General features: G+C 35.1%; 1 pseudogene; it reads left to right on the forward strand.

The window, feature by feature from the left end:
- Positions 1 to 8087: 8087 nt before the first annotated feature.
- Positions 8088 to 8934, forward strand: LOC122226022 (annotated as a pseudogene).
- Positions 8935 to 15160: the final 6226 nt, after the last annotated feature.

Raw genomic sequence — 15160 nt, forward strand, 5'->3', positions numbered from 1 at the left:
CAAACCTAAATATCCTACCGTAATCTGCTCACTATCAATAAAAAGGCAGTATTTTGACTTATGCTATCATTCTTGTGTTTACTTCTTAAATTATTCAGAATTGGGTAGAAAAGAATACTGCTATTTACGGAGAACCTTTTAGAAATCCCAACAAGAATACCTCTGGAATGTTCTAAGAAAGAACAGATACTTAGAGAATAATGGATGAAAGGCAATGAGCAAAGAAGGGAGAACAATATAATCCACCTCAGCACACTGTTTGACCCACCACTGCAAAGTCACTTTAAATCAGTTAAGAAAGGTAAAAGAGACTTACAACAGTAGGCAAAAAGTGTTTAACAACTGAGCTAAGTGAAATTATCTGTCCACATATGCCAACAAATAAGGCCACAAGGTAGATTTCAAGATTGATAATACACTTATAGTTATTTCTTAAAACTTGTTTAGCAAAAGGCTTAACATTTAGTATATTTATACTTATTTGGTAAAGGGATAGAAAATTTTGGAATTCTTTATCCAAAGAAAGGTCACAATAAAGGGGGTATATAACCTCACCTTAACTTTAAAACAAGCCCAACCTAAATGAAATAGGGAAGTCCCAGTCTTAGATTGCTTATTTCCTTTCTGATTTATTTTAGTATTGGTGTCTTCATGCAGCTAGAAATAGAGAAGAATTTTACTTTTCAACAAAAGCAGATAATAAACTATATTATGATAAGGCATAATATTTTTAGCTTGTTCTTAGTCTTTAATTCTCATAAGTCTATGGATATGTGGAAATTTTACACAAGTAAAAATTTGTGAAATATTTTTAAAATGATAATTTGTCTAAGGGTACAGGCATGCTCATGGGATAATGAGTTTCTCATCATTGTGTGAGTACAAACAGAAGCTGAATGACTGATGATCTGGTAAGGATGATGCTAATTTCCAACTCTGTTTAACAGAAACTCTAACTTCTTTCTTTTCTATTTTTAAAATTTGAATTTATAGAAGTTTTATCATTTTTTTCTTAAGAATTGTTTAGAAATGTTAATGAATAGTCATTTTTCACATCTGCCAAACATTTTTTTAAGAACTTCTTTTTCTTTTGATAACTTTCAACTATGGAAAACCCTTTCTTACCACACGTACTTGTCCGTCTTTGGCCTTATACACTAAGAAATTTTACTTCACTTGAGACTACTGGTACTTGTAGGAAAGAATAATTCATTTTAAGGCATAACCATAGTTGTGGTTCATAGGCTCATATGGTTAGAAGAGTAAACAAACTGTGTAAATCAGCAGTGCTTTGGTCTACACCAATGTTAAAAAATGTACTGCAAAAGGGTTGCCACTCCTGGTCCCTTGACCATTAATTGATTATTCTGTCCCCTTGGGATTAACATCCTAGGCAACACAGAACAGTAGAGAAGCAATGCAAAGGGAATAGATTAGGCCTTTAATCAAGATATGAGATCTAACTGTAATCTAGAGTGTACACCATGTCAAACATCTAGTAGTGTAATTTTTTAATTGAACCGCTGCTGACATTGCCTGAAACACATAACCTCTTAAATGTTTCCATAAGTTTAAAGGATGCAATAAGTTTAAAAGATGGTGAATGTGTTTCTACCTCTGGCAGACAGAATTGTGACAAGTAGATTACAACAAATGGTATGTACCTGTGGGTGTTCGATAATTGTGAATTATCCCCTCCCTAAATCTGAGGAAGCTACAGATAATAAAATGCCATACTGCTATGGCATTTGCATGAAAACTCTCATAAATATATTCATTACGGTATTACTAATAACATAATAATGAATATAACATATTAATAAAAATATTCAGTCACATTATATAAATGCAAGTCAAAACTGAGCAAAGATTACAGGTGACAGAGATACGTGATATAATCAAGACATGTTCAGTCAAACTGCAGTTGTTTAATTTTACTAACAGAATTGTTAAAAATAAATAGCACAATTGTTGTTAGATGTCTTTGATAAAATATGTGTTAAACCATTACAAATTTTAAATCAGAACAGTCACTAATACACCTAGCAGGAGACAAGAGCCAAAACATTAACTATACTCCTCTGTATCCAATATACTTCAGTAAGAGTTCAACAGGGTACAAATTATTGCAAATTGTTAATACATTTTAGCAGAAGCAGCAACAAGCACAATAAATATTTAAAAACTTGAAAACCTGACATAACAATTCCTCAAAAGAGCACATAGTTGGATAGGTACACAATGTGTCCTCATCCAATGCATGCCTTTACTTTGTTTCTTGAACCAATCTAATACAAAATAATACTAGAAAGTCCAGTATACTCTATCAGATTGACAAACAGGGAAAACGTATCTGATGTATACTGGATTTGAAAGGAAGACCTGTGTTGTAACAGGACACAAGTGATGAACACCTACTCACAGAGTATGATGAAATAAAAAGGTCACTAGCAAAATAAGTATTCGTGAAATTGAAATGATAGATTGAGGGGGCAGAAACCAGGGAGAAAGGGAAAATGAAAGGCATATGATCAAAAGATAAGAGAAATACACATAAGTATACATATTATATGTAAAATAAATATTAATAAACACTCATTCCCATCTTTACAGACAGAAATCCACATAGAGAGATAGAATCCAAATATCTGATCAAACTGACCAATGCTAAAGAGTTCTTAGCCAGTACCATGTTGAGTTACTGTTAATATTTTAAATGTATTTCAGATAAAAATCAGAAAGAAAGCAGGAAGGCAGAAAGAAAGAAAGAAAGAAAGAAAGAAAGAAAGAAAGAAAACAAAAGAAAGAGAAAGAAAGAAAGAAAGAAAGAAAGAAAGAAAGAAAGAAAGAAAAAGGAAGGAAGGAAAAGGAAGGAAGGAAGGGAGGGAGGGAGGAAGAAGTGTTAGAAATAAAAATATATATACAAACAAAAGAGAAAAAATGCAAACAAAATTTCATGTATAACCAATTCAATTAACATTGATTTTTTTCAAGATAACATGCATTTCAAACTTGAATTGCATAATATTTCAGGTCTATTTGGTAAACAATGTTGTATTGAAAAAAATAAAGTATGAATAAAGATTTACCCGATGGGGTATAATAGCTTAGCTTAAAGAACTATAATTGTGCACATAATGCTTAATGTTTACCTTGAAAAGAAGTGCTTAATCATGTAAAAGTGTTTTCCCAGAAAATTACTTTTTAATCTTTCGAGAGGCAGCCTTTCCATTGATTTGCAAGCACAGTACGAAAAGGAAAGCTTAAGAACAAAGGACCAAGTTTAAATAATAGAAAAGGCAGGCCATAATGTGGGCATAGCTGGGAAATTCAATGTTTAGGCTAAGATGATTATTATTTCATTCTTTGAAGATAATTGTATTTCCATTTACTTCTGTTTGCTAGAACAAATTTTATAGGGATAGCTATAAGGAGGAATTAATTTTGACTCCTGAAATTAAGTGTGAAAGTAAAAGAAAACTGCCCTGAAATTGCAAGATACAAGGATAGTCTTGGCTTCAGAAGTAGAACCCAGTGATTCGTCTCTTACGTATGACACCCACTGCCCATCCTGAAAAGTGCCCCCTTAAAGCCCATCATGCATTTAGCCCATCTCGCCACCCCCATCAACCTTCAGTTTGTTCTCTGTATTTAAGAGTCTCTAGGCAAACCTTAAGAAACCTATTCTTTTCACATGCTTCCCAAATGAAGCAGCACACAAAGATCACTGCCTGGCATTTTATTATTAATAAAATAATTCTGTTAGTCATAAGAGGAAAAATCTTACTTTTCAAGAATCCGATAAAAAATTTAAAAGTTCATTACTATTTCTTCTTTGAAGTCTTAGATTATAAGAACTGACATTGTTCCATGAAGCCTTAGATTTAGCAAACTTAGTGTGTGATTCAGTCTAAAGATCAGATTTTAGAATGAGACTACAAAGCCAAATGTTATATTTCTTTGATTTTTTTTCCTGTTTTTGTCAATTTATTTCATTGTTATTTTGAACTACTTGATATCCCTAACCTCTATTCAAATAAAAACAAAATCAGATTGTTAAAACCCAAAGACCCAGTGGAAGGCATTTTTCATGCATCATCCTAAGAAATCAGTAAATTACTATCATTTAGGTTTCATTCTATCTTCTTACCATTCTTTAATAGGTTGTTTTCCTTTATTTACAAATGTAAATTTAAAGAGTTTGCTTTGGTAGAGTAACTGGTATAACTTAAACCTCTCCCAGAAAACAAATAAAAATGCCAAACAAAATATTTTTAAAAATAACTATTCGAAGGCATGGGAGAGCAAATGAATAGACACAAAAAATTAAGGGGAATTATATCTTAAAGTGAGCTCCACTTTTTTTTCTAGAGCATATTCCAGTCCACATGGCAAGAGGTGACTAGAACACAAGCGAAAAATTGTTGTCTCAGTGGCTTGTAGCCTCAGATAACAGAATTAGGGCTACCAAAGTTGCTGAAAATTGAGTGTAAAAACCCTAGGGGAAAGAAAGAGGACACTGAAGGGGTATTCCCCAAATCTATGTATGACTATCCTCAAATTACTGGCTGTTCCCTAAGCTGAGCATGCATGGAGAACATTCTAATGATAATAGTGAAAAACATCAAGTGGAAGGGTGACTTCAGTGGGCAGAAATCTGTTTCTTCCTACAGAAGGAAGATAAAATTTTGAGTTTGGGTTCTTTTCAGGGAAATACAACACCATCATGTCTTAAGACTATCAAGGACATACTAGTACTACAATACTTATCTTGAACAAAGATAAAATCAAAACGGATCTTTCCTTTCTAAATTTTTTTTTAATGTTTACTTATTGTTGAGAGACAGAGACAGAGCATGGGAGCGCGGATGGAAGAGGGGCAGAGAGAGAGGGAGACACAGAATCTGAAGCAGGCTCCAGGCTCTAAGCTGCAACCACAGAGCCCAATGTGGGGCTTGAACTCACAGACTGCAAGATCATGACCTGATTTGAAGTCAGACGCTTAACTGACTGAGCCTCCCAAGTGCCCCCAGATCTTTTCTAATAATGTATAAAACCAAGCTTCCATAGTTCAAGTTTAATAGCCAACCAGTCCGATAAACAAAAATCAACATTCTGCAGAGAAAGATAGTAGAATCTAGAGTTTCTGTAAGTATTTATCTACAATATCTAGTATACAATAAAAATTACTAGTTACATGAGAAAAAAAATGCCGCCCATATTTAAGAGAAAGACAAGTCAATAAGAGATTCCAAGATAACCCAGAAGTGGAGTTTTCAAAAAAGAACTTTAAGCTACTAAAGCATATTCAAGGATCAAAAGGAAACTATTGTCAAAATTAGTGAATATATGGAGGATCTCAGCAGAGGAATGAGAAATATAAAAATAACCCAATGGGAATTTAGAATTTAGAAGTGCAATATCTGAAATAAAAGATTCACTAAAACGGATTAACAGATGACTGGAGATGGCCAAAGAAAGGATCAATGTATGCAGAAAATGTTCAAGAGAAATGATCTAATGTGAAAAATGGAGATAAAAATGACAAGAAAACAAAAGAGCCTCAATTATCTGTGATGAAAAAACAAGTGATCTGTGATGTGTAATGGGAGTTCCAAAAGGACTTGAAGAGAAAATGGGATAGAAAAAGTATTTCAGGATACTAGAGCTGAAAATTTTCAAAATTCGTTAAGAATATAAACTACAAAGAGGTCAGCAAATGCAAAATAGTATAACACAAACTTAGACCATATCTAGACATGTATATTTACACTGCTGAAAACCAAAAGAAAAAACAATGTATATTACAAAGACAGATACAACTAAAAACCATGGCTGACATTTCACTAGATTTAATGGAGGCCAGAATGTAATCAGATCTTGACAGTGATAACATTAAAACCAATAACAAGGAGGACTTCTATTTCTGGGATGATGGAGTACACGTACTTTTCCTTATTTCTCTAAATACAACAAAAATCATATATATGTGAATTTATGCCTTAATCTAATCTGGTACCATTATACGAAGAGAAAATTTGGGCGCACAAACACCAGACATATGCATGCACAAACATGCACAGAGGAAAGACAATGTGAGGACACAATGATAAGACAGCAATCTACAATTCTTGAGAAAGGAACCAAACCTTCTGACACCTTGATCATAAACTTCTAGCCTCCCCAACCATGAGAAAATAAACTTCTCTTGTTTAAGCCACCCAGTGTGTGGTACTTAATTATGACAGCCCTAGAAAACTAAGATGGTGGGTAGATAGAAAGATACATAGATAGATGATAGATAGATAGATGATAGATAGATGATAGATGATAGATAGATAGATAGATAGATAGATAGATAGACAGACGTGTGTGTGTGTGTGTGTGTGTGTGTGTGTGTATTTGTGCATGTGTAATACTTTAAGACTTTGAAAGGTAGCAGAAGGTAGACCAGCAAGGATCTCAAGACCCAAGGGGCAACATGGTGGTGAGTTGCTTTTTGTTTCATATCCCAGACTTGGAGCTGAAGAAGATGATAGCCTAGAAATTCCAGAAAATGCAGACAAAAAAAGAAAAGAAAACAAAACAAAACAAAACACAAAAGTGTCTTTTCTCTGCCCGAGAGACTAGGAACAGTCAATCTAGCAAGACCAAAAACTTTTAGACAATAATCAATCTACTACAATAAAAAATAAAGAAAAAACCATGGCCACAGCCCAACCAGAGCAGCACAGGCTGAGTGGCAAAGCTAGACTTCCATTCTTATGAGGCTGTCATTATTCCTGAGGTGGTGTTGAAGAAGGTCAAGTAAGGAGTTAGGATTTTGATTCCCATCAGCTAGTAATGAATCCCCTGCCCTCAGAGTTAATGAAGCCCATACAGCCTAGATCCCACACCAGCCAGCAGTTAACAAGGAACTACTCCCCACTGGTGTCATGGCAGCCCTAGGGAAGATTCAGGACTCTTAATCAGTGGTAATGAGCCTATCCCCACCACAAAGTGAGTGGACTCCACATGGGGAGCTCGGATTTGAAAGTTCATCAAAAAGTAACAAAGCCTTTACTCCCATAGTTGTTAACAAAGGCCAAGTGGGCAACTTGAATTTCTATTTCCATCTAGAATCCCCACTCCTTCCTTATGAAGCAGAGTCAGAAAAAGTTAACTAAACCAGAATTTTAAATAATACCCGAAGTCTCAGAACATAACATAAAAATGTCCAGATTTCAACTGAAAATCACTCCTCATACTGAGAACCAGGGAGACCCCACACTGAATAAAACATAAATAAATATAAAAAAGACAGTCAACGGACACCCATACCAAAATCACAAAAATGTTAGAATTATCTGACATAATGAAACCTGGATGGTGAGTGGAAAGAAAAAACAATCTCAAAAGGTACATACTGTATGATTCCATTTATATAATAACATTCTTGAAAATACAGTTATGGGAATGGAGAACAGGTCTATGGTTGACAGGGGTTAAGAAGAGGGTGGGGCAGGAAAGAAGTGGGTATGGCTAACATATGGCAACATGAGGGATTCTCGTGATGATGAATGTGTTCCGAATCAGTTGAAGGCGTTAAGACAAAAACTGAGGTTTCCTGGAGAAACAGGAATTCTGCCACAAGATTTTAACATGAGAATCCTCCCTGAATTTCCAGTTGCTGGTCCTTACTACAGATTTTAGATTCAAGGCTACATCAACTCCTGTCTGAGCATCCAGATTGCCTACTACTCAGCCCTCTCCATCACATAAGCCAATTCCTCAGAATAAATCTTTTAATACATCCTATTAGTTCTGTTTCTCGAGTTCTTATTATACACCTAATAAGATAATAGTGGTGATACGAAGTACTCAATAAGCCAAAGAAGGCAGGGAATGACGCAAAAAGAACAAAGAACACATAGCTCAGGGACCATACCTCCTAGGTTCCCCAGCAAAGGTTCATGTGGAGTTTGTGGGCATGAGGCAGGCAAGGCTGCTGGCCTCCTGGGGCTGCTCCCTGACTCTGGCACCCACTGCTGCAGGGGGACTGATGACCCTCAGGCCCAGCAGCTGCTCAGCCTGTGGCTTTGGGGATCATGGATTTGGTGCCCCACCCTCTACAACCCTACCTGCTCTTCATGCTCTTGGACAAACCCATTGGAATCTGTTCCCGAGTCTGCCATGTATCTGGAGCACAGATTTGGCATCTGAACTGGGTTGTTTTTCAGATTCATACATGCTCTTTGGCAATGGAGCTTCTCTGATGCATGGAGTAGGCTGTACTATTCACGACATCTGGGACAGTGACTACAATAAAAAGCATAGCTCAGGGAGCAGCATCCCTACTTCTCATTATCTCCTACTCGCTAATGAAATGAATTACATACATCATAAAAAGAATTACATACCGCCCCAAGAATTAGCCTTGGGGATCGTTACTTGGATGGTCTACTTTCAAGGGCTCCTGTGATCCAACTATTTACCTGCATCTTTATTTTCTGAAATTATATGGCCAGTAAAATGTGATACTATCTATTTACCTGCATCTTTATTTTCTGAAATTATATGGCCAGTAAAATGTGATACTATCTATGCTCATCAGGACAAAAGAGATGATGTTCTAACTGGTCTGAAGTCCATGGTGCTGTGGCTCTGTAGAAACACCAAGCAGTGGCTCAAGGGCTTTAGTGTCAGGATACTGGAGGCACTGTGACTAGTGGGGCCTGGTCAGTACCAGATCACTTGCTATGACCCCCCTCTGGCCATAGGAGACAATCAGCCTCATCAGAGTCACTCTAGACATCCACAAACCTGAGGAGGGTGGAAATAACTTACCTCCAACAAAGTAATAGGACTAATAGTTTTTTAAGGACTGTCCTTGGGAATTTGTAGAAAGAAAAGAAGACAGACAAAACAAAGAAAAATATAAATAGAAGAATGTAAAATTGGCAAATGAAGTTTACCTAAGAATTTTTTTATTTTTTTTAATTTTTTTTTTATTTATTTTTTTGAGAGAGAGAGAGAGAAAGAGACAGAGTGTGAGCGAGGGAGGGGCAGAGAGAGAGAGAGAGAGAGAGAGAGAGAGAGAGACAGAATCAGAAGCAGGCTCCAGGCTCCGAGCTGTCAGCACAGAGCCCGATGCGGGGCTTGAATTCACAAGCTGTGAGATCATGACCTGAGCCGAAGTCAGACACTTAACTGACTGGGCCACCCAGGCGCCCCTACCTAGGAATTTTAAAAACAAATTATAAAACACTCTCAGGTCTTTCTAGCACATGTTTAGATTTGATTAAACTGTCTGTTGCAATATATTAAAAAATTTAGAATCAGAAGATGAAGATTTAGAGCATTTTACCTGGATTTTAGTCCAACTATTTACTAGCAAAACTTCCCTATCACAGAAACCAGGGAGTTTTCAGGATTTGAGATGACCTTGAGAATTTAAGCTGATGTATTCTTCTGTTCATTATAATTCTCCTCTGAAATAATGGGGGTTGTATATGTTTTGGCATGTTAGGAAAAAAAATGTGTATTAGAATACATATGTAAATGAATGTCTCTCTAGAAAAAATGGGCTTTCTTTTTAAGGAAAAAATAAAAGCGGCTATGGAAAATTAAGGTTTATTGTTTTTAATTGCAACTTTTACTCACTGTCAAAAAACTATAATTCAGGAAACTATTCTATATTATATATAGAATTTAAATAAGAAAAAAATTATTTTACCTACTATAAGAAAAAAACACATGACAAAACAGAAAACAAAGAGCAAGATTATAAACTTAAATGCAAGTATATTGATAATTACCTCAATTGCATATGGCATAAGTGTTCCAATTGTAAAGTAGAGCAGAGTAAGACTCACTTTATGTTGTGTATAACAAATCTACTTTAAATGCAAAGATATGTTAAAAGTAAAAGGACAAAAGTGACATATCATGTAAGCACAAATCAAAACAAAGTTAGAATGGCTATAGGAATTATTATATAATGTTTATTTCAGAGAAAAGAATATTATAAACGGTGAATAGCAATGTTTTATAATGTTAAAGGGTCAATTTGTAATTGAATTAGATGAAGGCAATTAAAAGGTATAAACTTCCAGTTATAAATAAGTCCTGGGGATGTAATGTACAACATGATGACTAATAGTTAACACTGCTGTGTGGTATATTTGAAAGTTGCTGAGAGTAGATCCTAAAAGTTCTCATCACAAGGAAAATGTTTTCTTTTTAATTTTTTCTTTTGAGAGAGAGAGTGAGAAAGAGAGAGAGAGCATGAGCAGAGGAAGGGCAGAGAGAGAGGGAGACAGGACCCTAAACAGGCTCTGCACTGACAACAGACAGCCCAATGTGGGACGTAAACACACAAACCATGAGATCATGAGGTGAGCCAAAGATGGACACTTAACCATCTGAGCCACCCAGGTACCCATGTTTTGTCTCGTTTTGTATCTATAGGACATGATGAATGTTAAGTAAACCCATTGTGATAATTATTTCACAATGTATGCAAGTCAAGTCATTATGCTACATATGCCTTAAACTTATACATTACTGTAGGTCAATTATAGCTCAATAAAACTGGGGTAAAAGATACATTTTTCAGGGAAACATAAAATCCTAAATATATATGCATTTAATCATAGGCCTTCGAATGCATAAAGCCAAAACTGACTTCCACAATATCAAGTGCTTTATTACTTACGGGATAGTCCATAAATCTGTATTTTTCTAACCCTACACCAAATGAATGGGAATGGCTGAAGGGGGAGACACTAACAAGGTTCATATTTCTTCTAGCAATATGGATCAACCCAGTGGCTAAACCTGGGTGCACACTTGAGGAAGAAAAGTTTAGTTCAAAATAAATGGAAAGAATGTAAACTAATGACTGAGTGTAAAGGAGTTAACAAAATAATTATTCATAAAGGAACATGAAACACTGTTTTGGTATCTTGAAAAGACTTACACAGCAAAAAAATAATTTTCTTTCTTAGTTTTGGGTCAGATGCCTGTAAGGATGATACACTTTTTTCTGCTGATCGTCCATCATTACTAAAAGAAAACACCATGACCTGGGAGATAGCATCATCCAAAATCATTATTGGAATGGCTTATGTCATATGCTTCCATAAAAGAACAGAATAGAAATCCCCATGACATCTAAAGGGAAGAACACTAATATGGTATGTATGTTGTTTGGTTCTCATTGTACAGGCTATATTTACTATTGTGACCCAAACTGGACTATATCTATGTGGATTTCTTTTCATAGGCCAAACCTCATGCATTTCATTCTATATTAAAAATGAAGATCATTGTGTAACTATAAATTTTGATGAACTGTTAAGAAAAGGTAGAAGGACAGAATGTCTTCTGCTACTTTGCTGGTGCCTCATAGTGTTTTAAAGAAACTGAAATATGAAATGTGGCATTTTTAGTTATAAGGTATGTTTTCCAAATACACATGGACAGTTAGCACACAGTGGGCACAACAAACATGATGGAAAAACACAACCAAATCAATTTTCCTTTAGGGGAAATAAGAGCAGGCCTAGGGATATTTAGATAAACGGAATTTTCTTTAATTAAGAGAGTTCTCAGAGAAAAAAAGGTCCAACCAAATCAAACACAACCAAATCAAACATGATGGAAAAACACAACCAAACCAATTTTCCTTTAGGGGAAATAAGAGCAGGCCTAGGGATATTTAGATAAACGGAATTTTCTTTAATTAAGAGAGTTCTCAGAGAAAAAAAGGTCCTGTAAGAAAAGATGGCTTGGGGATCATTCAAATTCCATGAAGTAGCCACAAGACTGCAAGCTGTTTGGTCTGATAATAGAGTTTTAACTCAATAGTTTTTACAAAATAGAACAAAGTTAAGACAACATGCCCATGCCTAACAGTGAGAAAAAGCTTTGTATCATCACACAAACAGGAGTTTTAAATGTGTTACTTCAAACAGAGGCGAACACAAGCAATCCTGTTGACCTGGTATATAACTGCCAGAGCACAAGCAGTCCATTTATGGAAAATATATGGATCCCCTTATTAATAGAAGTTTCCAAATGGAAACTTCCAAATGGAAGTATATTTTATATCAGTCTTCTTAACATCTCTGGCATCATCACAGATCAGAATAAGACAGCCCAATTGTACAATTGACAAACATTAAATTTTACATGAATACTCCCAAGAGATAGTTAAAAGCCTTTCTTAAGAGCCTCCTTCCATTTGAAACTCATCTTGTTTTGATTCTGTGTGATGAGGAACTTATCTTCACACAGAATACCTAGAACTTTATATCTCACTGACACACGGCCTTTGGTTAATAATTGTACATAATATTTGGCACACAGGAAATGGTTATTTCTGTTGGAAAGTAGCAATAAATCCTACAGTCATAATTTCTTATTTGTTTTATATATTTTTAATATTCATAATAATGTTGCAATTTGATACAATAGTCAGATGACTGGTAAAGTCAATTTGATAGATGACATAAGACTTATGAAAATACAGATAGTTGATCAAATGTACTGGGAAACTGAGTTAAAGTCTGCTTAGGATGTGATATAATCTCAGTGGAGAATTATGGGCCTGAATAGGACTTAGATCTCATTAATAATGAATTAGTTATCTATTAAAAGCTATAATCCTAAGCTTATAATAAAGTTCAAATTGCAATGGACAAAGGTTGTAAGAAAATAGCTAAGTTGGTGCAAAAATATGACAAAATTTTCACAGGAATTATGTGTTATTTGGTTGTTGTCTTATATCGATAATTACACTTCACTGGTATAATGTGGATTCATTTTATCTGGTTTGGATTTCTCTCATGCTTATCTCAAGAGCTACTGACCCTTGGTGAATGCTATGGAAATTATTGAAAGATAAATAGTATTCTATAACCATGTGCTGGTGAGTTGTTTCAGAGCAGGATTTAATACCCTGAAAGCATTGTTTAGAAATACTAATTGGATTTATAATTTGCACCTGGTTTCCATAAATGGTAATGGGGCTCCAACAGTTAAGGCTAGTCACACAGCTACAGAATATGGCCTGTAAAATCAGCATACTTTAAAGACCTTCGCCATCATAGATCTTGGCTTTTCCTGGTACTAAGATGCCTTGCCTGTAAGCAGTTGATGATGGTATGAGACCTTAAATAATAAATTTGTTTTGCAAGTAGAAACTATTTGAGACGTATGAGCCCTTGTCACAATTGAACAATTAAGTTGATTAATGTGTAATTAACTCTTTTTATATACTACTATCATTTTCTCAAAGATTAATAGAAAAATATAAAGATCCAAATGAATTGGAACAACACTATCAACTTTGCCAAATTGACATTTATAAACCCTATTTCATGCTGGGTGAACAAGTATTCTTTTGTAGTGTACACAGAACATTCATCGAAACAGACCATATTCTGGTTCATAAACAAATCAAAATAAATTTGAGAGGACTGAGTTCATACAAAACATGTTATCTGAACACAACAGAAGTAAACTTAAAGTTATCTGGAAAATTCCCAAATATTTGGAAATTAAACCATACACTTTGAAAGAACTCATAGAAGAAAAATCATAAGGCAAATTATAAACTATTTTGAATTGAATGAAAAAGTCCACATAATAAGATATGAAGTACATAGCTAAAGCATTGCTTGCAGGGAATTTTACAGCATTAAATTAAATAATCATTAAAGGAAAGAAGAAACATTTCAAAGCAGCATTTAAGTTTTATCTTAAAAAACTAGAAAAATAAAAATCAAACTAAATCCAAAGTAACTAGAGGTAAGGAAATACTAGTGATATGAGCAGAAGTCAATGAACTATAAAATGAAGTAGAAAACCAAAAAAAGTAGAGAAAATCAATAAATTAAAAAGCTGGTTCTTTGAAAAATATAATAGTGGATAAAATAAATTGATCAAAAAATACAAATCACCAATATCAGGACTGAAATTAGGGACTTTACCACACATATTAACTGATGTCTATGTCTTAATCCTCTAAACCCATGAAGATGTCACCTTATAAGGCAAAAGGGACTTTGCCGGTGTTATTAAGGGTCTTTATTTTCCAGGCAAAGACAATGTAATTTCCAGAGTCCTTAGAAGAGGAAGGCAGAAGATTCAGAGTGAGAGATGGCAATGTGATGACAGAAGCAGAATCAGTAAACTAGATTTGACAGGGCTCTACTGCTGGCTTAGAAGACAGAAGAAATGGCTTTGAGCAAGGAATCTAAAGAACCTCTAGAATCTGGAAAAAGTAAGGAAAGGATTCTACCTTAGACCAGAAGGTACTGGCATTGCCAACGCCTTGACTTTAGCCCAGTGACACTGACTTTGTACTTCTAACCTCCAGAACAAACTTGCTAAGCTACTAAATTTCTTTTCATATGTTACAGCACTAATAGGAAACGAACGCAGTAGCCTCTTCCACAAATGGTGCTGAATTGGATAACCATATGTAAAAAATAAACCTCATATCTTGTCCTACACCATTATAAATATTGGATGAAAATTAATAATATACCTAAATGTAAGAGCTAAAGATATACTTCTAGGAGGGAAAAAAAAAAAAAAAAAAAAAAACTTAGGAGAAAATTAGATTGGGCAAATATTTCTTAGAATACAAAATCATGAACAACAATACCAAAGATAAATTGGGCTTCATCAGAATTGAATTATTTTGCTCTTTAAAACACACTGTTTAAAAAAACGAAACGGCCATCCACAGATTTGTAGAAGATATTTACAAAACATATCTCATAAATAACTTCAATGTCCATACCACATATTAAGACCAACTAACTTAAAACACGTATCAACAGGCAAAATCGTTTAACAGGTGCTTCACCAAAGAAGTAAGAAGTATAAATAGCAAATAATCCCAGGAAACAACGTTCAAGATCACGTGGTTGGAGAAACACACGACAAAAACATGAGGCAGCACCTCCCGGTTGCGGCAATTGATAAAACAAACCCAAAGCCACCTACGCAGGCGCACACACGCACCAACACACAAAAGTGGCAGGGCCAAGTATCAGTGACAAGGCGGAGCAACGGCAGCTCTTATACACTATTGATGGGGCTCGCCGGTTCCCAAACTGGCCCCCGTGGTACACAGCGGGCAGGAAGAGAGGGAAGAAAGAGGCAG

The sequence above is a fragment of the Panthera leo genome, chromosome C1 (genome assembly GCF_018350215.1).
Source record: "Panthera leo isolate Ple1 chromosome C1, P.leo_Ple1_pat1.1, whole genome shotgun sequence".
Classification (NCBI taxonomy): Eukaryota; Metazoa; Chordata; class Mammalia; order Carnivora; family Felidae; genus Panthera; species Panthera leo.